General features: G+C 33.4%; 1 long non-coding RNA gene and 1 other non-coding gene across 2 annotated transcripts; one reads left to right on the top strand and one right to left on the bottom strand.

Moving 5' to 3' along the window:
* Window positions 1–243: 243 nt before the first annotated feature.
* LOC118198269 (uncharacterized) lies at window positions 244–11,077 on the bottom strand. The gene is made up of 3 exons (XR_015040062.1): window positions 10,502–11,077; window positions 950–1,240; window positions 244–867 (listed from the first exon to the last, which is right to left on the bottom strand). It is a non-coding gene; the product is annotated as an uncharacterized LOC118198269 (long non-coding RNA).
* Window positions 2,163–2,234, top strand: TRNAE-CUC (transfer RNA glutamic acid (anticodon CUC)). The gene has a single exon. It is a non-coding gene; the product is annotated as a tRNA-Glu (tRNA).
* Window positions 11,078–25,414: the final 14,337 nt, after the last annotated feature.

The raw sequence follows: 25,414 nt of genomic DNA, 5'->3' as shown, positions 1-25,414 counted from the left end.
TAAAAATTAAATAGTTAATGAGTATCAAATTAATTAACAATTATTTAATTGATATTGATAATTAATATTTATTAATTATTATTTAACTTGTTAATTATTATTTAATTAATTCACAATTAATTTATTATTATTAAAATAATTGAAGATTAAAGTAACTAAATAATTAAAATTAAATAAAATGTAAAGAGAATTAAAATTCAATAAGCGACTTTTTATATAATTTTATTGCTAAAAATAAAATTTTCTAGATCAAATTTCTACTAAAATAATTGTTCCGTTACATAAAAAAGTGACAGAGCCTTCTTATTTAGGGCTCCGGCTAGAATTAGAGTATGTCCCCAAAACTAAGAAGTACCGGAGCCGAGCTCCGGCGCAATTTAAGCTCTGGTCAGCTTCTAGAATTTTGTTCAAGATTTTTGTTTTTGATGAATTTTAAAAGATTTGCAAGTTCTTGCTAGTGGCTTCATTGAGATAAATGACCTCCGCGTCGAAAATTCAAAGTGAGCGTTCCTGGAGAGCTCGTTTAGGACAGGCTTGAAGGCGGCCGAACTACTCGTTTCACTGTATGGTCCCGGCTTCAGTGTTTTCGAATGAACCTTCATATGACGATCCAGTTTATCTGAGCTTCGAAAGATATTCTGGTGGATGGAACAAATATTTCTGCCTGTCGAATGTTGAACATTAATGTGACGCATTAAATTCCTCCGTTGTCTAAAAGCTTTTATTATATTCAAGACAAGTCAAAGTAAAGGTATCAACAAAACATGAATCCAGCTGCGATGGTCTCAAATCCCCAAAGTCCATAATATCAATCAATTGATCATGCAAAGTTAAGTCTTCATGTTCAAACATGTATTCGGGATCCATCTAAAAATATAAAAGTACAGAAATAAGTATCATCATTCGGAAATTCTCAAACGTATAATTTTTAAAAAAGAAAGCTATTTACATTGCTTTGTGATTGTCATCATTTAAAAGCGCAGGCATAAATTCGGATTTATATTTCACCTGAATAAAAAAATTAATTAAGATGATATGTAAAGTCTTCTTATGGTCATTCTGGTATACATACTAAACAAGAAAAAAAAAAAAAAAAAGAAAGAAAGAAAGAAAGAAAAGCTAAAACAGTAATACTGAAAATTTTAAAATAAATAAATCTACTTGTGGAAAATACGGACGCCGCATATCCTTACAAACCTATTTACGATATTTGCAAGGAAAATCAGCAGTAGACAAATACCTGCAACAGGAAAATAATAATATAAAATAACAATAATAATTTATTTTCATTTTAACATTTCATAAATAAATAAATAAATAATAAAAAAAACTTAAAATTTAAGATTTTATATTATTCTCAAAGGGGCTTTTTTTTTTTAACGTATAGTGTCTTACCTTTATTTATTAAATATCAAGTTCTTCGCATTTACACAAAAAAAATTCAATTCAACAGCAATATCACAAAGTCATTTTAAAAGAGAATGTCTTTAGAATTTCCGATACTTTAGAATTTCGCGCGTTGAAGATTATTTTTATTTTTTTTTATTCGTACTATGCTGTCATGGCTCGCTTTGAAAACGTTGAGTTTCTTAATGAAAAACTCATAAATGCTTTACAAAATATCAAGTAGATAATAAAACCATTTCCAAATTTGGGCTACCGTTGTTTTATCACAATGCAAGAAACATACATACGTTTATGCATATTCTTCATTATTTAATTTCTTTAAATATAACACAAGGTGATAATATTTGGTGGCAACAATTTGAAAAGTGAAACGCCGTTTATAGTGAATCACCACAAAATGCCAAAACGAAATTAACAGCCCTTCTGGGCTTACACCTTTTGATAATAATGATTTTATAAATGACTTGCTTATGATTATAACAGTAGAACACATTTACTGATCCATTTACTGTATCATTAAAGTTTTATAGTATTTACAGTGTATTTTTTATTTCTGTCGCACGTTTAAAAAGTAAAGAATCCTCACGTTAGCCTATCTTCGAGATAGGACGACGGTTGGGGTGTAAACCAACGACTTCATATAACAGTATAATATCTCGTTGGTGTAAACCCTAAATGACGTAAAAAACAAACACGGTGATAAAAACGGTGCTCTATCTAAATTAAAGATATATATCGAAGCAGCTGTCTTCGAGTGCCACGTGGTCTAGTGGTTAGGATACCTGGCTCTCACCCAGGAGGCCCGGGTTCAATTCCCGGCGTGGGAAAGCTTTCTTTTAGCATTAAAATAGTTATTATAAAAAAGAAAAATATACTATAATGGTTAAATGATGAGCCCAGCTGACGTCATGTCGCGGGTTCAGCTTGTAATTAATAATAATAATTTTTTTTCGTACAGTGTTGCCATTTCTGGCTTTGAAATCGTTGAGTTTGTTAATCAAAAATTCATTCAAGTTTTACAAAATATGAAATAGACAATAAAAAATTCCAAATTTGGGCTTGGAGATGCCCATATTCAAGTGGAGGACTACGTTATTCGAAATTTGGTGTGTCTAGGTACCGTTGTGTTTTCACAATACGAGTACCATACATACATTCGTGCAGATTCTTCATTGTTTAATTTCTTTAAATATAACACAGGGTGATAATATTTGATGGCAACAATTTGAAAAGTGACCGACATTTAAAGTTTTCAACGCAAAATGCCAAAACGAAATTACTTTAGGCTAAAAAAAAAATTCGCCTGACGTGATCATGCATCAGCGCTTGGCAAATTGTTATCTACTCGTATAATATAGTATAAAGAAGAAAGTCTATGTGGTTTGTTCGCTAAATAACTCCACTACTATAGCTATCGCCACTAAACTTTCTACAATTCTTTTTTGGCCCCTGGAAAAGGTCAAAGTAGCTAAAATCAGAGGTATTAATTAAAAACTCGGAAAAATTATCATTTTCTCCCTCATTTCTCCGAGTGGCAACAATCTCGTGCGTTGGAGATAAAAATGCTTTATTTTCGAAAACTGTTGTTACAGCTCGTTTTCAAATCGTAGAGTTTGATAATAAAACATTTGTAAGTTTTACAAAATCTATTTATATATAACGAAGAATGTCTGTTTATGTGTGTGCTTGTTCCTTCGTTCATGTTATTGATTTCTGATCCATTATGATCCATTTTTTTACCTCATTTAATCGACTAGAATTGAATATAGTTGAAATATTGGATGGAACTTGAGCTTTTACGACCATTTAACTACAAAGACGAAAATCATTAAAAACTGCAAACCATTGCTGCTGATATAATTAGTTTATTTTCTGTCGAAACTTTTTATGTAGGTTCCATATCGCATCAACCTGAAATATGTACGACTCATGAATCGTACTTTTTGCATCGCTACTAGAGAAGGATTACAACGGTATCGTTCTATCTGTTGTTAGATACATTCATTACTCTCAATCTAGTTTAACTGGCATCGGGTGCTTCCTCTAGTTATTAAATTATGAAGGATAAGAATGTATGCTTGTATTTTAGGTATGAATGTATGTTCCTCACATTGCTAAAAACGGAGGCCCCCTAGAGCCATTAAACTTTGAGAGTCTCGAAGCTAAATTTGAAATTCCGAATTCATTTTCTCACTATTTTATTTTACGTTTTTTACGGCCTTAGTGAAATTTTGAATAATTAACTCAGGGAATAAAATATTTTTATCTTAGATACGGCAGTGTTTTGGAAATCCACAAAGCGTCAGGTATTTACTTTTTCTTTCAAGTTTAACTCGTCTGTTACTGATTTACAAACTAAGTGATTTAAGAGCAATAAACGCATATCCTTACCTTTATTATTACTAATTTCTAGTTGGACCTGTAGGCAACAATTATTATTGGTCATAATAACTACAACTACTTCTACTAAATAATAACTACGCGCTACAAAGAATAATAAAGATGTTATATATGAAAAAAATTGATTCTTCCTTTTGTTTTTTGCCTTTTAAATAATTATAAAAAAAAAACTTTGCAAGCAACTACATTCTTGGTCACCTCGGAATTATTGATAAAGATGTCAGAAAGTGAAGAATCGGCGATTAAAGAAGAAATAGCACGGGTAAGTGTGAAAAACGAACTTTGCAAGCAACTACAGACCCGGGATTTCACGGCCGTGAAATCGCACTATCCGGAATCATTAAAATCATTACATATGTTTTCTTCTTCGTAACTATTTTAGGTGATTGGTTGTGGAAGTGGTAGTGCTATTAAAAGCTCATGGATCTTCAAACCTTGAACTACTAAATAATTTTAACTCGATAATTTGTGCGTTCGGTGTACAAATTAACAGAAACTGACTTTTTTTTTTTTTTTTAAATGATTATTTTCTATGTCCACAAACTCCATTTGATGGTTTCTGGTCAAATGTTTTCGATATCAACAAAAAGCGCTTTTTAGTCATAACTACGTCATAAAAACATCTTAGCATCAGCTACCGTTTAGGAAAAAAAAGTTAATGCTTTTGAACCAAGCACATTAGCGGATCAAACACAAACGAAAACTTCTCTCTCACGGCAGTCATGGACCCCAGTGTGGGCTGCCGCTGATATGGATGATTCCACATATTCCATGAGTCACGCATTCTGCAGTTCAAGATCTTCGGGAGCTCATTATCAAGGGCACTGTGTGGGTGAGAGTCAGAATCAGTTACCCTCACGTCAAACGAATTTAGATCCAGATGGAAAGACCATATTTTCGGAACACATGGCTACATAAAATTATACCTCGATATATTTTTAGCATATTCTTAAAACATATAGCCCCAATAGCGTTGGAAATAATACGAAGCCATAAAATGTATTTTATAAGACGTTATTTGAATATCCCTCCCTTGGAAATATCAGTTGTTTAGTTATTCCATTTATACCTCTATGTTATTATTAGTAATTATTGAATTAATCATAATTTTCAATAATTATTATTATAATAATCAAAGCATTTTTGAATCACCAGTTTTAACGCGTGTTATGATCTTTAATTAATCATCCATAAGGCTTGGAGAACTCTATTTCACGCGTACCAAAGACAATATATTACAAGTTAAAAAAAAGTAATGGTTCAAGCATGGAGCTGTTTAAAAACGATATACCTGGGACGAATCCAATTTTTCTCTAATTCAGATTCAAGTGCTAAACGATAATAATACATACAAAATAAACTCCAGACATAAAGAAATAACTAAATAAAATGTTACCGTATTTCCTTGCGCATCCCACCCCCAGCTTTTTAGCGTCAGATTCTGGAAATTAAAAAAATATTCACGTAAATATATCTTTCCCTTATGCGTTCAGAGAACTAGTAGCCCTAGATTTTAAAATGGATGCATGCTCATAATGATTGTTTTTGTCTTACTAACAAAGACAAACCCTCGAAAACTACCTGCGAAGGTCCCGTCGAATCTTTCTCCTCTAACTATTGAACTTTAATGCCAGCCTAGTACAGAATCCCCCCCAGTCGCAGCGAAGCAAACACGAACTGACATTCAGTCTACAATTTCATGTAGTCAGCTGCATATTCACTTTCTATAATTACTTATGGAGGATTTGAGGTTTAAGGAGTACCAGAGACAACAATAAGAACCAGCGAAATTAAAGTTACAAGGAAATAAAAATGGAGATATCTTATTACATATTTATAATGTTCATACTAAAATGTATTTTCATTGGAATGTAGGTTTATTTTAAAGAAATAATATTGTGATTGTTACATGTAGTTTGTTCACAATTACTTTTCATTTGTTACGTTTTAACAGTAACCGCATCCTTCGGAAACTAAATTATTCGCATAATTTTCCTCTCTCGATTCTCGTGATGGTAAACAAGCTACGGACCTACAGCATAACCAGTTTTCTTTTGTAATCTCGATTTTTTATCCGCTCTATACAATGTAATATAAATAAAATGTATCTTCGGTACCGACTGCATGTATCTGATGGCAGTAGTGAGTACTGGAGGGGGGGAGATCCAATATCAGTGTGTTCTCTTAACCGTCAAGCCAGATGCTCCAGAATTGAAGGGTAAATGAAATTCAACTGTAATCGCGTAGAAGTGAAAGTAAATGATTGATCCTTGAAACCTAAAAGAAAAACAGAGACGATCTGAAGAAAATGAAAGCGGAAATGATAAATGACCTTGTATTTGCAGTTCTAATGGATTGTGAAGGACATTTACTATATTTCAAACAGGACGCTTTCGTGTAAATGTGAAGTGGAAAGAACACCCCAGTGTAACAATTTTAGAGGAAAATTAGGCTTCCAGTTATACAATTAAGATATTTTATTTAAACTAGATACATATTAGTAAAAAATTCATTGATTCTGGAAAGAAGCATATAGAAAATTAAAAAATAAATAAATAAATAACTGGAATCCAAAAAGGTTAAATATCTGAAAGAAAATTTCTTTCAAGAACCAAAAACTAAAGATACCAAGAACTAAAAACATACACAATATACCAAAAACCAAAACTGCCTTAATTAATTTCGTTAATTTTTTTAATAAAAATATGAAATGGATTTCATGTGAAATAGCAAAATAGGGAATAGTTTTCAAATATCTTCAGCTTTAAACCTAATGTTAATTATTCAATGTTAATTAAGCCGATAATTCGCCCCCGATAGACCCCGTGTACGTTGCCGTAACGTCATTTACATTGCCAAATAAGCATTCTCACACCTGCTATTCCTAGTATCTTCGTCTGCCATATTATGCCACATTATATTTTTGTACTGCTTGCGCAAATTAGTTTAAAGCAAATATTTTTTAGTTATCTTAGAGGGGTTGATACTTTCAAAACGAGCGAAAAATTTTATGAGATTAACGTAATGGCCGCGTCAACTTTTTCCAACATAATCATAATCTTTCCTTTATTTAGCAAAAGCAAAGTTATAAATATTTGTTGTTATGCTGATGATACCGCAAACAGCCCATAAAATAATTTGTATAATTTACTGGTTTGGGAAAGTCCATCATGTAGAAGAGGTAGAAGATAGAGCCTAAGTCAGAACCCTGTGGAACTCCAACTGCGATGTCACGTAAATCTGATCATGCTTTACCAATAGCAACTGTAAATTTCCTATTTGTAAGGAAGGACATAATTATAGGTATGATTTCTCTGTGGGAATCAAATTGATTACTTTGTAAATTAGACTCTCACGCCTAATTTATGCTTTTGACACATCCAACATGAGTAAGACAACATGAAGAAACCGCGCCAACAAACTCAACAAGTCTTTCTACGCAAACAAGACCATGAAATAATTTGTGATGATACCTTGGCATCAAATAGCAAACGCAAAGCATGCAATCCGAAAGCTCCCAAGAGTTCATGCCAATAACTGAAAACTCGTATACAAAGTGTAGAATATTCATCAATCCCGATAAAGCTCAGCTGTTAATTACTTGTAAGAAACGCGTGAATATTTTACGTAAAAAGAAACCTGATTCTTTTTGATGAAATTATTCCAAAAGTTCGCAAAGCCAAATATCTTCGTATCACTTTCAATAGCAAAGTTAATTGGAAGGATCACATTCAGAATGTTGAGAATAAAGCAACAAAAGTCATCAATTGCCTTTTTCCAATTATTGGAATGATTCAAATTATGCTTTGGAAAGAATCGTCTTATTTATATATCAGCTGTGTGTCCAGTCCTTACCTATGTTTCACCGGCTTGGACTACTGTTACCAAAAATGACTTGCTCAAACTCCAACAAGTGCAAAGTAAATATCTGAGCATCAATACTAACGTACACTCCTACATGCGCAAAGACTACACGAGGACCTCAACATTGAAACTATCGATAAGTTTCTTAACAAAATAAATAGCAATTTCTACAGAAAAGCTACTATTTGTAACCATCTGGCGAATTTTAACTCGTTTCAATAAGATATTCTACAAGAAGACAGAGAATTACGCCCTTATGCTACACATCTCCTTAGAGATTTAAAATTTTCCAACGTAAACCCTACACATGCACTCCTGTTATTTGTATATATTGTATATAGTTATTTTTCTGTCTCTATCCGAATTTTTTATTTGTATTTTGTGTATCCTTTTTTTTTATCTCTACTATGACGTTAATCTCATATTCCAACCCATTAGGACTCCCAGGTTTGATCTCTCAAATCTAGGAGAAAATGTTCTCCTCACTTCCATATTTATTAAATTTTCTCTTCTCGGAATCTCACGTGATGTTTTACTACGTGAAGTGCCTTTTATCGAAACATTTTTATTGAGCCGGACACATTGCAAAATTCGCAATATCGCGGCATAATGTTACCGATACGGATACTTTTTGACAACTGTTATCGCGTGACCGCATGTTTACCCGTCGCCAGATTCTATTAAACCATTTCCAAACAAATAATTCGTACTTTTACACATGTTACTCAGTTTCTTGTTGCTATAATATTTTGAATCAAGTCAAATGTTGCTAGAAACATCCATTAATAATCCTGGAAGTAGTAGATATCCAGAATTATTAAGATAATTCAAGAATCAATTTCCAGAAAGCACAGTGGACTTGCTTGGAAGTTCTGGCAGATTTCACTGGAAAACAACTGTTTGAAACAAGAGCAGTGCACTCAAGACCACAGGATAATACCGGTACTGGATACTGCGGAATTCATATGAATCTAGCTCTTTTATGAAAACTTCAATAAATCATCTGTGAAAATAATTTTCCTGCAGTATTGAGTAAAAATGTATAACGTTGTTTTAGACCAGGATTAAAAAAATTTGAAGGACGGAAAAATCGTAAAGTTTCCAGTTTTTCGACTGTCTCAACCCTAGGTATATTTGCAAACAGATTGTTGGTTTTTTGTGAATGCTGTCTTTTTTTAGCCCCAGAAGTTAGTCTGGATTATCACATCTATGTCTCAATCGCTTTCCAAATAAAAAGACGTTGCCGACAAATGTTATCGCCATGTATTATTTTTAGAGAAGTAATACAGTGTGAATACAAAAAAATATATGGCAAACTTCATATTCCATCGGTAATTCTAAAGATATACTGTTTTTAAATACTTTGTGTTTCGACTCTTGAATTTTATGAATGCTGTTGAGTATTAATGGCATAAAAGCGAAGAAAGTGATATTTAATAAATAAAGTTAAAAAAGATTTTAAAAAAAAGTTATGTTAGCAGGATTGAGCCCAAGAGCAAACTGGTAAATTGCGAATTCAATGAGGGCAGGAAAACATTTAACAAAGAGGAGACTGCACAACTACATATTATATCAATTCCATGTACAAAACTTCAAAGTTCTGAGGCTACTCTTTTTTGAGTTACGCAAGATACACACATACGTACGTACGTACGTCCAAAGACATCACGAAAGAATCTCTTCTGAATTCATTTGAAATCCATTTTACAATCCGTTTTGGGAAAAAGAGTTCTTTATTGTGTCCGTAGGTGTATTGTGTAACATCTCTCAAATGGATTCAAGAGCGGTCCAAATGGATATTTTCGTTGAAATATGATACCTGAAATTTTTCGCGATTACAATACTTTCTTTACTTCGTAAAGGAAGGGGAAAAAAAATTAAAAAGATTAAAATTTTGATTAAATAACCTATCTGTGCAAACAAATCTCTACGTAATAAACTGTCATACAAAAGCGTTAATATGGTCAATATTTTTAAAGTACTTTGAATAACTACATATTTATATAATATGCCTGGGATGTTTTCCTTTCAATTTATCATTTCCTTCTTGCCTTTAAATGACAAAATACTATAAACAAACATGTGTAATAGGTGCGGATATTTTGTTTATTGCTTTAAATTCAGAAATAAAATGTTTTACAGTTTATTTTGAAAAAAAAAAAAAAAAATTAAAAGAAAAGTAAAGTAAACATATTCGTCACATAACGCTGTCTTTCCAGTGAAAGTGTTTTTATATATTGAATAAAAAAAAAAAAAAAAAAAAAAAACAGTTGTTATAGTAAAATGCAAAAGGTGAAGTTAAGGAAATTTTGCACTATATTTCTTTGCGCTTCGTCATGACCTTGAAAACTTAGTCGTAAGTCTTACTGACAACGAAGGAAATGGTAGAGAAAACGATCACTGTAAAATAATAAAAATTACAACTCAGCTTTTCAAACAAGCGTTTGTTGTTATTGCACGATTTCACGAACAAACATTTATTTGAATCGAACGCAGATGTCGCTGCATCTGTAACTGCCAGAACAGAAAACCATTATGATTTAACAGCTGTTGTCTCGCTAAGTTTCATATAACTTAACCTCTTGGTTGAAAAACAAAAAAATTATTTAATTTTTGATATGTTTACAAAAAATCGTATGTTTAAGTAAATGAAACACTTTAGAAATCAATTTAATATAATCTTATATATGAACCATTTTTAAGATAAACTATTTTTCGTAATTAAAGCAATAATTAATTTGCTTCTTTAAGTACCGGAATGAACTAAGTGATTAATTTTTTTTTTTTTTTTTTTTTTTTTTTTAGAGGAGGACAAACTGTTTTTACTTACTCTTAGCGTAATCAAGGACTAGATGTCTTAGGCAATTTCTCCTAATCTCTTCTGTATATGAATTCCATCATATGCATTCTGTTATTCTATTCGTATTTATTATTAACGTGTCTGAAGTGTTAGAGGAGACAGCAGTTCACTAGCTTGCATTCGATATCGGTATAGGCCCTGTACCTGGTGTGATAGTTTGGGCAGCCATTGCGTACACGATACGCACATCTCTAGTTCGGATTCGACGGCAATTTGAATACAGATGGGTGCATTTCTGACATCTTACGTCCAGTTTTTGAACCCTATCTTCGAGGCCTCCAAACGCTATATTCCAACAAGATGATGCAAGACCACATGTTGCACGTCGTGCTGTGACCTTCCTCGATACACAGGGTATTCGACTGCTGTCCTAGCTTGCACGATATCCAGGTCTGTCACCCATTGAAAACAACTGGTCATGGGCGGCTGGTGAGAGACAGGCCCGCCACTCCTCTCCAGCTAATACGGTTGACAGAGTGTGGCGTAGATCTTGAAGCTGCATGGAATGATTGCCCATTTCTGTCATCCAAGCCCAATTTGACTCCTGCCTGATGGGGTAAGGGCCGTTTTAGTTGTCAGGGGTGGCAAATGTTTCTACTAATTTCGCCCCCTGTAAACCTCCAAAATGCTTACAAATTTAATCATTTTGTCTTCATGCTATACTATTTACATGCAATAAATATCTTTTTTGTATTTGCTTTCTTTCATGGTGTTGCAAATTTAACGGCCAGCAGTGTATATCTTAACGTAATATTTAAAGCAGATTAATACGTTATAGTAAAGGCAATTAAAAAATTATTCCATTTTCATTAAATATTATTGACATAAAATTAATGTAATTTATTCATTAATAGCATTAACTCGTGCTCTGGGTGTCACCCACCCTTTTATTATTCTTAAATTAGAATTAGTGTTTTCTGTGCGCATGCACCTTTTTTACGCAATTTGTCCAAAGAAACAAATTGTCCGTTAATGTCATTTATTTTGTTTCTGTATTTTATTTTGTTTTTGTTGTTGAAAATGATTTTTCACTTCAATACGTTGCTCCGAATTATTTGCATTAAAATGTGTTTGAGAAACATTTGCATGAATCTGCAACCAAAAATTCAGGAGATGCTTAAATTTAGATTTTAGTATCGAATTCGTTCGTTACGTCGATAAGTTGTTCTCTTCCGTCATTAGCAAGTCTTCTGATTTATCGTAGTTACTAGAACGGATTTTTTTATCCATTCACTTACTTATTTTTCTCTTCTGAAACATATTCTCGTATAACTTTGTTCGATTGAAAAAGGTGCTCCATAATATAATTTTAATACTGCGGTCTAAATGTTATTCTTTTTCCGTTACAAAATTATGTTTAGTTTTGAAAAACATTACACATCATTCTCTGTGATATATATCATATGGCGAATTTTTAGTGAAAAGAGGCGTTACCCCAGAAGGATTCTTAGTCTCGAAACGGCATTTTGCTTCGAATCACTATACACGGCTGCAGTTTTCAAACTCAAAATATTTAAAGATCCGAGGATATTTAAAGAATCTGCAGAATGAATGTATGTTTCTCTAACTGCGAAAAGACAACGGTACCTAGAGCCATCAAATTTTGAAGCCTCCACCCGAATATGGGCACCTGGAAGCCCGAATCTTGAATTTTTATTTGTTTCGTTATCTATTTCATATTTTTAAACTTTAGCGAATTTTTCATTTACAAACTCAACCATTTCAAAGCGAGCAATGGCAACACACTGCACGGAATAAAATATTTTTAACTCCAGCACGCAAGACTGTCAATCGGAAGTTCTAAAGATATGCTGCTTTCAAATATTCTTTGTCCAAATGCTCTCGAACCGTGTATGTATGTGTAAATTAAAAAGCGTCCCTTTGGGCGTAATATAAAATCTGAAAGCTTTCAGATTTTTTTAAAATTTATTTTTATTTTATTTCGTGGACCCCCGGGTTTGACTTGCGGAAACCACGGTTCCATGGAACACAGTTTGGAGACCACTGATTTTCAAAGTTTCATATTTTAGTTAATTTTTTTAATTTAAATGTCGTATTTGTATCAATCCAAAAAAAGACATCCATTTTAAAAGGATTGATACCTTTTTGATAGCTGTTCTTAGGTTTTCTACTTTAGCACCGATCACGCGAGTATTTTCATCCTACGGGAGCTATGGAATAGCTTATATTCGACGGTCATCTCAACCGAAACAAATTTTCGACAGAAGTATTTTGTTTTCCTTATCACCGTATATATCTTTACGAGTATGAATTTTTGCACGTGCTGACACTCGCATCTAAATATAGCAAGAGCTTAAAGTTCAATATCCATTTCAGATGCATGAATGATTTCAAAGAATGAAATAATAAAACAATTGTAACGTCAATTTCTTTCTTACTTGCTTAATTTTTTCCAATGAAGTTGATCAATTACATACGGGGATTGGGATTTAAAAACGTATTTGATCATCAGGATATTTGAATACAGTGGGTTTATTGACAGCAATGATGAAATCTAATTACAAGTTGAAAACATTTGTTGAAAAGAGAGAATATAGATGGCGCTGCTAGGCAGCAGAATGTATGTAATGTTGAAACGAAAAAGAGGAACCGTGTGTCGGTTTATTTGGCAATATGATTTCCAGAGAGGTGGTCCTTCTTATAACAGGACATCTGTAAATATGCATATATAAAAGGTGTAATAAAAGATAAAGAACCCACCTGATGCTTTGTATTCCTGTACGAACCGCCATTGGTTGTAACGCAGTTTTCATAGCATTGCTGTCGTTACGCAGAATTGTAACTGTTTAAGCCAGTAACTCAATGTATTATACATCAGTTTCATATTTTATAATGAAATTCGTGTCTACAATAAGCCCTTGCCGAGGGTGGATTCGCTGAACGGGATTTCGAATATGCGCATTATCTGAATAGTTTCAATTTAATTTATTCAAAGCTAGAATTTCATTCGTATAAGAATCAACATTCATTCATCAACAGTTCTAAATGTACAGCAATTGAAATAGATTTAACAACAGTTTTAAAGGATTTACATCTGTTGGAAACGGTTACAAATACAATGCTTAAAAATTACAAAAACAGTTGGCAGAGAAGGATTTTCAGATATGGAAGAAGTAGAAGTCAAGGAATTAATTGGCAAATGACGAATGAAGAATTGGATAATTTAACAACACCCGCGACAGTCAAAGCGGTGAAAATGAAAAGGATAAAGTGCCTTTAACTTGCAAGAAGTTAAAAGCATTGTTAAAAAAGGCACATGACTTCTTTGATTTTGCAATGGAGATAGATCCAAAAGAAGAAAAAAAAAAAAAAAGAAAGAAAGAAAAGAAAAAGAGGACGCTTTATAAAAGCTCTTTCCTCGAAACATTTAAAGAGCTGCATCAGTGACTGTCCCAAGCAAAAAATTAACAGTCTTTTTTAAAAAGAATTACATCACATGTCTCGTTTTCTCATTTTAATTGCAACAATATTGAGGTTTGCTTAAGTTATAATATTAAAAAATAAATAAATAAACTCAATGGCGCAACAGCCCTTAGTGAGCCATGGCCTGCAGAGCCCTGATATCTCTTTTCTTGACCGTGGGCACTGGGTTGCATGAGTATATACCCTGGACAAGTGGTCAACTTGTCGCAGGACCTCCGGTATTTAGTCCCCAAGCGAACTTAGTATTTTATCGACCCACTCTATGGACGAAAAGCTGAGTCAACCTTGCGCAACCCGGGGATCAAACCCCGGACATGTGGTGCTGCTGTGCGACGCAGCTAGCTACTGCGCCACTTTCTTAGTCCGAATTATAGCTAACGCCTTTTTTCCATAGAAAGTGAACACTGTGGAACGCGATTTCGCCATAATTGCAGTGTATTAATGGCGTAATCTCCAGGTTTGGCAAGGGGTTACTGTATTGTCTATTTCCAAATTAGATCTTAGTTTAACTTGCAACTGAGCCAGAACCAGAACCATTCCTTTATTACAGAAGAGACTTCGCTCATCGTTAAAGGCTGACAGTGAAACCTCTGTTCACGAATTTAATTCACTCCTGAAGACCGTTCAAGCGAAATAGTCGTTAATCAAAACTATTTTTCCCTTAGGAACTAATGTAGAATGCATTATTAATTCCTGAACCACTGATGTTTGCTTATTTAAAATTTAGCATAGTCCACTGCGCACAGTACATTCCTGAGGCATTCCTGAGTTCCTGAGGCTTCCCATTTCATAAAAAAAATTCAGGTACCTGTCTTTCTTGGGAATCTTCTTATAGCTTTGCTTTGTTTGTTAACGTTACTGATTCTGGTTGAGACTAGTTAGACTTCTATTTCGCTCAAAATTTGTCAACGGGATTTGCTGCTGTCTTCATTTTGAAAGGTCTCTAACGTGAGTCATGACTTTGCCACTGAAAATGCTTATGCTGCTGCTCCATCTGGGCAATCTGACTATATGAAATTTTGCTACCGTTTCCATGGTATACAAATTTCGCGAGATCAGAAAGTTAGGAGCGTCATCTTCTCCGTCCTCTTTCTCAGTAGATACTTCGGCTACAATCGCTTTTAGTTGCTCTTTCTGAAGTTGTTCCAGTTCTTAATTATTTAGCTTATCTTTATAGTCTTCTACTAACTCCTGCACGTCTTCATAGCTCACTCCTAAGCCCTTGGTTATGCCGCGAAACATAATATCGTAAGTTAAAAAAAAAAGTTTTTAAAATCTGTGCTTGCAGTACAATCTAGTAATAACTTTCTCCAGGCCGAATTCATGATCCGGTAACTTATTATTACCAGGCTTTGTTAATAAGAGTAAAGTAAGAGAAATATTAAAATGATGCTTCTGTAAGTGTTTGAGATTTAATTCTGTACAATTAATTTCCATAAAAAAAAATCTTTAAAGATCATTTGTTACCGACTTTATTATAATTTGAGTGTTTGTAAGAGACATTTTCTCAGCCACACTATTTCAGGTAATTTGGTAGATTTGTTTTTGATGAGGTAGACCGTGATATGAGATTCCACTGTATATATTTCCGCGTTTGTGCCTGAAGCATGCTTTTAAGTTCATTTTCAAGCAATCGGTGGCCCCAAGATTAGGACTTACACTATTGAAGGAGCAATGAGTCTCATTTTACACTAATAAAGGAGCAATGAGTCGCTCTTCACACTAACAAAGGAGCAATCAGTCTCTTTTAACGGTGCCATCCATTGGCAAACATCACCAAATGTAACTCTTAATAACACCGTTCTAAACAGCAATTTGCTCTCTCTAATAAAGGAGCAATGAGTCGCTCTTCACACTAATAAAGAAGCAACGAGCAATGAGACAATCTTCACACTAATAAAAGAGCAATGAGTCGCTCTTCACACTAATAAAGGAGCAACGAGCAATGAGTCTATCTTTACACTAATAAAGGATCAATGAGTCTCTTTTAAAGGTGCCATCCATTAGCAAACATCGCCAATTGTAACTCTTAATAACACCGTTCTGAACGACAATTTCTATCTCTACCAAATACAATAAATAACTTTACTAGGGAGATAAATCTGCGTGACAGCAACGTCTGTACACTGAAATTTTATTTTCCATCCACTTTGAATAAATATAAAGCAGACTGACATTACTGTTCTTCACATTCTGATTCTGCTCATGTTAGTGAAACTATCATTCGCTTATAGCATATACGGGATCATGTGGTTCTTAATAACCGGTCTAATGATCTTTGTATAGGAACTTAACTACAGTTCGAAATCTATAGGTAGATTTATTGTGAACTTGGAGTAATAGTCCCCCTAAACTGCTAGCATGCATGGCCGAGAACTGATTTCTCTGAAGGAAGGCATTTCTTTTTAGTGTCTGAGCACGAGAAAACAGCAGGACAACACTCATTGAAATCCAAACACGAGTAGTTTCTATTTATTTTAGACGCATTAAAACTGAATTTGTGAATAATTTCATCTAAGGAGGAGCAACATCTTTATAATGAAAAAGATTTTATGAAAGGATATACTGGCAACATTTCTGGACCGAAAGAAAAAGACGATTTCAATGATACGTTTTTCGAATTATAAAGCGAAAGAATCAATACAGTAGTTAACTACAGCAAATTTTGGTGAGCCATTTCATTACTAAAAGATGACTTAGAGCAGTATCTTAAGCTCCTTTACTTGCTTTAGATAATGAAACAATGCGCAGTGTTTTAATATCTTACTTTGTTCATATTGTTATTCTTGAATTCAATTTGTCGTCAATATTTTCATTCTTTTTCAATATACCTTTTTGTTAACTCTGAATGCGATGTTAATCTTGTGACTTTGTTTTTCGGTGGATAGCTTGTCAGTACTTGAGTTTTATACAAGCGTGCATAATAAATCATTTAAATCCCTCTGGATTGATCACGGGGGAGTGGCGCCCCCTCGGATCGCCTCTGGAGGTTGGGACACTTATAAACCGTATAAGGTGGTTGCGAACCGCCAGAACTGGGAGCCCCCTCCTCTCGTATTCTCTTAACTCTGAATAAAATAGTATTTTTTAAATGTGATTAACTTATAGAGTCATTAGGTTATTTTTGAAGTAGGAAACGTGAAAACTGTGCAATGCTCTGGCCAGGACTCGAACGCTGGACCTCTCGAATACGCGTCGAGTATGCTTTTCCAGTGACACAACGAAGGCATGCGGAAAGGAGGAAGAAAATACCTTATGAACTCTAACTCTGTATAAACTATCATAAATTTAAAAAATTTACTTGGAGACATTACCGTACTACTATGGATTCAATTGCTGCAAATTTTGCAGGAACGTACTCACAACAAACTATATTTTTAATAAATAATAAATTCATTTTAATGTAGCAAATTTTTGACATGAAATTTATATGGTTTACTGTTTTGCGTTGTAAACCATTACGACGTTTTAGCAACATTTTCGTCCTTTAATATTTATGATTAAAAAAAAAAAAAAAAAAAAAAATTAGTTAAATTTTCAGTGTGACTAAAAGAATATTTTCGCTTGAGGTAATACTTTAAATACTCAGAATTCAATATTATTCTATTGTTGTTACATGCAATTTATTGTTACGTTAGCAGAGAAAATCTTAGTGCATTATAAAATGAATGCACAAAGTTAATGTTGATTTGTTTGATAATCAATATTTACAGAGATCTTGTAAGGATCTTAAGTTTTACTAACGTTTATTTTATTTTAAATCTTTACTATCACTTCTTATTTTCTACTTCCGGCCAGAATTATAAGCGTGAAGGTTTTTATGCAAAGTTTGTCTGGCGAACGCCAAGTATTTAAGTTGTGACCTTTTGCCAAGCGAGAGAGAGGAAGCAGTGAGTCAACGCAGGCCGTTTACCTTAGAAGTTACGCAGTTGCTGTTTGCCTTCCAGGCCAGAGGTTTTAATCCTCTTGATAAATTAAACGTATTGTAGTGTTCACAGTGTCTGTGCTACATACGCTTCCTGTTATTATAAGGCCAATCTTCCACGTGTATTATTCTAAAGTTAAATTAGAGTTTAGTTTTATTCTTATACTTTTACGTTAGACCCCAAGTGGCGGGTCAGTGTATTCCGAAGTACGGAAGTTATTGTATATAGAGAAAAATAAAGGGTTTTTTATACCCTTCGTCTGTATCCTGTCTACTTACCACAATTAGTGAACATAGCTTTAGTAAGCTCTCTGTTCCGAGTCAGGTCCTTGTATGTTCCCGAAGAAGGTTAGAAGGAACATTGAACCTGATAATCTCAAGATGAAATACGTCGATAATGCTATAGTAATAATTGTCCTTAGATTTATAAAGACATGAAAGCCATAGTTCTGAGCCTGTTAATGGTTAATGAAATTAGGATATTTTAAATGATAAATACTCAACTTCTCAGAAGACCATTTACTTTCTTTCAGTAGAGGGTTTTTGATCTATTGGCAATGTCATTAGATGTTCGCTGTATTATACATTGTGCATACAGAAATTATATCTAAGGTATTTGATGGTGATTTATATCAAATAATTTTATCGATTTACTGGCATTAGAATTTACTGTCTTTAGAATACACAAATACTAAGCGTGTCTAATACGCTGTATAGTCTTTCACAGAGGAAAACCTTTCTGGTGTATGCGTACACGCGTACATAAGTTGTTAGACATTAAGCATTTTCATCGTACATTGATGAATTACAAAAATTTCCAGTCCTCATTTTTGCCTCCGAAATTTTCGTATTTAATAGTCCAAAGGGGCATTGTCTCTGAAGGACTATTGTTTTCGTTTTGCCATTTTGCGTTGGTTCACTATAAATGTCCGTTTCAGTTTTCAAACTGTTGCCACCAAATGTTAATGTCCCGCATTACATTTGAAGAAATTAAATAATGAAAAATCTGAATAAATGTATGTATATTTCTCGCATTGTGATAAAACAACGGTACATAGAGCCATCGAATTTTGAATGACGGAATCCTACTGCGAATATGGGCATGTCGAAACCCAAATTCGAAATTTGGAATTTGTTTTATTACCGATTTCATTTTTGTAAATCTTTAACGAGTTTTTGATTAACAAACTCAGGGATTTCAAAGCAAGCAATGGCAACGTTATACAGATTAAAAAGAAAAAAAAAAAAAAAACATTTTTATCTCCGGCGCGTGAGACAGCGTATCGGAAATTCTAAAGATATGCTCAATTTAAAACTATTTTGCAATATTGCTCTTGAACTGAATTTTATGGTTAAAGTGCGAACAACATGATATTTAATAAATAAAGGTAACAGACAAAATGTTAAAAAAAGCCTCTTTGGACGTAATTTAAAATCTGAAACCTTTCAGATTTTTTCTTTTTTAAAAAAACTTTTTTTCTAAATTTTATTGTTTAAATTGAATTAAGCCTAACGAGGAAGCTAAATAATGAAATTATACCTTATGTAGAATAAGCCTAACGTGCAACTAAGCCTAATATAGAATTCTGAAGAAATAGCCAGCATTCTGCACAATTCTTTATTAATGTTACGAATCCAACAATTTTGATTGAGGCCATGTCATCGAAAAATGTGTAGCTTTGTCCCAATAGATTCTAATATTTTGTTGGCCTAGCTGCAAAAACAACCTGAAACAATATCACGGAAGTGGGTCTTTCGCACTGTTATTAGGGACAGATCTATGAGAGCAACCACTACAGTTAGAAGAATACCTCTTTAAAATGCACATTCTTTCAAAATACCAGTTCAGCGATTGACGTTTGCAGCTGATACTCACACCATCTTTCAATGTTCATGCTAAAAACTTCGAAAACTTCTGCAAACTAGAAGTGACCTCCGACAGCTTTAATCGGAATGCTTCATATTCCTGTAATATAAGAAAAGGAAAGACAGCTAACGTTTCGATCCTGGATCAATTCCAAAACTTAGAAATTGGACAAACTGAAATTCAAATGAAAGCATACCTCCTTTTGCTCTAAAAGAACTTCATTTTCCACCAGTAGTCATTGATAATATTCATAATTGAAATAAATTCTTAAAATAAAACCTGAAGTAGCTGAATCAAAAAATAGCGCTAAGAGCAATAGTGTGGGTTTGTTTTCGAGTTTCAGCTGATCTAGCAGGTACTAAGCGACTCCTTAAATTCATAAACTTCCTAAAAGAAAAAAAAAAAAAAAAAAAGCCTAGGATTTATCATAATATCGGTTAAGATAAAGTCCAAATAAGGAAGAAGATATGTAAAAGTGACTTGTTCAGCTTTGCACTGTTACAAATGTAAGAGAGCAAGTTTGTTCACCCGGATCCGATTTTCGCAGGGAAACCGTCTCCCATGATCGTCAAGCTCACAACTTGACGACTTCTCTGAAGATAAGATGAAAATCGGCGCATATATATATTATATATACGGTACGAACAAACAGCGGCGAAAATTGACGTCTTTCATTTTGAATATACTCCCCTTACGCAGAAAGGAACAAAGAAATCTCGAATTTCACTGTGCTTGTTTGTTCGAAAGTTTAAAGTTAAATTGAGTATTAAAATTTGGTTCAACGTAATTGTTTCAGCTGCCAGAAATCTCATTATAACTCCCCTATTGCAGATCCAGAGTATATTGGATGCTGCGAAAATAATAGCTCAAAGCAGTGTAAAATACCTAATAAACTAACCAAAAATGTTCTCACTGCGATGAAACTCACTCCTTGAATTGCACAGGATGTCTTTTGCTTATATGCTACATCAGCCACATCCAGTTCAACACCAGGAATTACTTAGCATAGGTAGTTTATAGACGAAAAAATCGTCACACACTGACAGACATCATTGTAAAAAATAGTAAAAACGTGTCACGGGAAGCCTAATTCGTGCTTATTCACCGAAAACTCACTACCAATGTCTATCATAAGAAAAACCTCTCGCCAGTGTTAGTCTACAGCTGTCTGCTGCCGTAGAAACGAACTTTGACCCATTTTCCGTAGGGATGTCTTGACGAATAAAAACTCTTTTCCCCTCAGCCAACAGTCACCAAAAACAAAATAACAATAAAGCAACTCTTGGCTCGCCCGTATTTAAAATATACTAGCTCTGTTAGTATAGCGACCACCACCCGCCAGACACGGTGGCGGGGCTGTTCTTCTCGTAGACAGACAGTATATAAGTTGGCGGGAGGTTAAAAATAGTTGTTACCATTTGCGCGTGGTTACGTGTATTTAAGAATTCCAGCCGTTTATTATTTTAGAACTACATCTCCAAGCTCCCCATGAAGTATTCGAAGGTATAAGGTATGGCTTTCATTTTAGTTTCGAAAATCAAGCTCAGAGAAGGAAAATATAATTAAAAATACACTAAGATGTTTGTCGTAACGATGATAAATATCATTTACCTAGTTTAATACTTTAGAATTTGAATCACTGTTTCCATATTTTTGTTTTATTTTGCAGACAAATTCAGTTCAATAACCGCTCACGGCCTTCGTTAAGACCTTTGAAAATGATAAATATTGCCGAGAACATAATCTAATGGACGCCAATAGTAACCAATAATTATGTTCATTAACATTGACTAACCTGCACAAAAGATCGAAGTCGCCTACCACAGCGAATGTTCATTTTAAGAGATTTCACTGCGTCAAGCCAATATAATCATACTTACTTCTTTACTTAATGCCAGTGAAAGCAAAAAGAACTCAAATCTGGAGTTGAATTAGTTATTGATTTCAAATCAGTGCAACGCTTGTACCTGTACGAGTTTGTGACCATTTAATTTTGACTTTAAAAACAAAAGAAAAAAAATATAAAAATTTACAAATGAGGCAGGTCAGATATTGAGCGACTATTGGTAGCGAACCCACGCGCAGTCGCTATCCCGTACAATTATTTAAGGCCGAACTATTGTTCTTACGAGCAATTATCGAATATAAAATAAATAACTGTTTGATTTTTCGCTTTGAAAGTTTTTTATCTGTAACCAAATAGTTTAAAAAATAATTGATGGGTGACAGGTGCTCATTTGAGGGCCCTTTTCATGTAGTGCCTTAGGCGGTGGCCTCCTACGCTGCTGTGATAATCCAGTTTTGCTCAGCAAGGTTTATATGATATGTGAACGTTTTCATTGCTTTTTACAAACGTGCTTCTTGGGTCAAGTACAGCCTACACTCTGAATCCAGATAACAGAGGGTAAATAGGACATAAGAGTCTTGGGGCGATTACCTATAACGTAGACTTCTAAAACTTCATTCAGAATTTTTTTGGAAGGGAGTTGAGGGATATCTAAGCCTGTCTTGTGTTAAATCTGCGCAAAATTTAGCATAAATGAAATAATATTATAAATATAATATAGTTTAATAATAATAGCACGAATAAAGTTTGCCTGAAAGTATTTAGATTGATATAATAGGAGCTCTTCGCACATTTTTTAGACGATTTTCATTGTATTTATGGAAATATTTTTAGTCGAAAGGAGCTTCGTCTCTAAAGAACTATTATTTTCGATTTGCGATTTTGCATTGGTTCACTATAAATGTCCGTTTCACTTTTCAGACTGTTACCACCAAATGTTAGAATCCTGCATTATATTTGAAGAAATTATATAATGAAAAATCTGCATAAATGTATGTATATTTCTCGCATTGTGATAAAACAACGATACATAGAGCCGGGCATGTGCAGGCCCAAATTTGAAATTTGGAATTTGTTTTATTATCAGTTTCATAATTTGGAAAATTTTAACGAATTTTTGATTAGCAACTCAAGGATTTCAAAGCGAGCAACGGCAACGTTGTACAGAAAAAACATTTTTGCCTCCAGCGCGCGAGTCTATGTGTCGGAAATTCTTTAAAACTATTTAGCGATATTGCTGTTGAACTGAATTTTATGGTTTAAATGCGAATAACGTGATGTTTAATAAATAAATATAGCATACAAAATGTTAAAAAAAAAAACCGGCCCTTTGGACGTAATTTAAAATCTGAAACCTTTCAAAGTTTTTTTATCTAATTTTTTAATATTACAAATATACAATATTGGAAAAGTTATTTTACCCCATTGCTCTTGAAAAGTTTCTCAAAGTTCAAGAAGGGTTCCAGGTCGACATTTGGACAATTCGCTTTTTAAAAGTCTAGAAGGGCAAAAATCCATGGGTGTTACATCAAAAGATTTAGTAGAAATGTGAGTAAAGGGTACGACCTTAATCGACACCACCGAGGGTGTCGGTGGTGTCGCCTTAATCCCCATTTCTCGTTCTTCTTCTTTTTTTTTAAGCCCAAAGGTGCAATTTGCGCAGAAAGGCTATTAGTTTCGTTTTGGCATTTTGCGTTGATTCACTATATAAACGGCGTATCACTTTTTTAATTCTTGCCACCAAATGTTAGAGACCTTCTTTATATTTAAAGAAATTAAATAATGAAAAATGTGCATTAATGTATATATATTTCTCGCATTGTGATAAAATAACGATACCTAGAGCTATCCAGTTTTGAATAACATAGATCTCCACTGGCATGTGGGCATCTGGAAGCTCACATTTGGAATTTCGAATTTGCTTTATTATCTATTTCATATTCTGAAAAGCAATTATGAGTTTTTGATTAAGAAACTCAACGATATCAAAGAGAGCAATGGCAACAATGTAAAGAAAAAAAAAAAAAAAAAAATTTCTTTTTATCTCCAGCGCGCGAAACTCTGTGCCGGAAATTTTAAAGATTGAAATAAAATCTAAATATGCTCTTTTAAATATATTAAGGTATTGCTGTTGAACTGGATTTTATGGTTTTAAGTGCGAGGAATATGATATTTAATAAATAAAGGTAACATGCAAAACGTTTAAAAAAACGTAATGTAAAATCTGAATTCTTTCAGATTTTATTTACTCATTTATTTATTTATTTTAGGAAACTAACAATGGTCTTTGACATATGGTGGCTTGTTTTATTTTGATGCCGTTCTACTGGTTGATATCACTGTGGGTAAAGATAAGGTATTTCTTATTGAAAACTTAGATATAAAATATGTTTCTGATAATATGCGGAGTTGATCTTAACATTTTTCTCTACTCTCTTTATTTTTAATTTGCCGTGATATGAATAATAGCAACGGTCATAAAACCCTTTGGAAAACATTCTTAGATTCTTTGAACCATGTTTTAAGATTTTGTACACTTCTTTTATGATAATAAATGGATCTGGTTTTACTGCGCTCATTTAAATGCATCCAGGAATCATCTATTGTGTCAAGACTTTTCCATTTTTGTCCGGATAAATGTTTCTCATAAAAAAATTTTGCGTTCGGCTGTTTTTCGCGGGAAACAAATAAAGCACATTATGTTTTTTTCGCCTCTTTAAGATTTAAATCAGTATTAATCACTTTGTTTACAGCTGACATTGAACATTTTAATTATCATGCGACTGTTTCTTGACTTAACGGATTTTCTTTTAGTATTAAAGATCTTACCTTTGAAACATTCGAAACATTCCGTTTTTTTTCCCCTTTGGGTATACATTTGGAGCAATTTTTTCACTTGAAGCCAAGCTTTGATGATTTTTTCTCCTCCCTTTCTTATTGACAATATTACGTATCGTAGTTTTAGATATCAAAAATAAAATCAAAATAAGTAAATAATATAAAATTTTAAAATAAAATAAAATTTTTAGATATACAAAATCTTAAAAAATTTAACTGTTGCTTGAATAGTTTTTGTAAGATTGTATCGATAAAATGAACAAGATAGAAGAGTTTTAACTGTGTACTTCATTTACTAAAAGGCGTATTTTTAAAAAGAGTAAGTTAATTCCATTTTTTTTTTTTTTTCGCTAAACGAAGATTTCTTTTTTTTTTTTTTTTTTTTTTTTTTTTTTAAACTGTAGCTTTAAGAGGAAAAGAAAGGGAGGGAGGACTGCTGATGTTGGACCGCTGCTGATCGTCAATATCAAAGTGTAGATCGTCAGTATAGTAAGTTTAAATATATATTAAGTGCTCGGACGCGTAGAAAGATAACCAAATACTTTCCGTAATTTAAAAAAATGGGAAAACGGCAGAACTTTTCCTTAATACCATTAAAATTACGTTACGAATACGAATAAAATTATAAGCATTATAATTTCGCGCCAAAATTCAATTGTAAAGTTCCACGCAAACCCCCACCTCGCCCAGTTTAAGAGTTCTCCAAACGACATAATGACGTTTGATAAACGACTTCCTGTTTATTCTGTTATGCGTCACTGATATTACTATTTGGAAACAAACGAAATCTAAATATAGAATATAAATTGTTTTGAATGAACTCGATTACACAACGCTTACTGTATTTAAATGTCTGGCTAGTTCATTTCATATTCCATGGAATATTTACTCCGTGCGCATATTTCACAAGTGCAAATCAGCGTAGCCACTGAGGGAGGAGTTTCGAAAATGGACCAATGAGCT

This window comes from Stegodyphus dumicola, chromosome 3, assembly GCF_044657685.1.
Source record: "Stegodyphus dumicola isolate Sdum_Otavi_A_Nest chromosome 3, ASM4465768v1".
NCBI classification, from domain to species: Eukaryota; Metazoa; Arthropoda; class Arachnida; order Araneae; family Eresidae; genus Stegodyphus; species Stegodyphus dumicola.
Note: the sequence above shows the minus strand (reverse complement) of the source record. Positions and strands in the feature narration are given on the sequence as shown.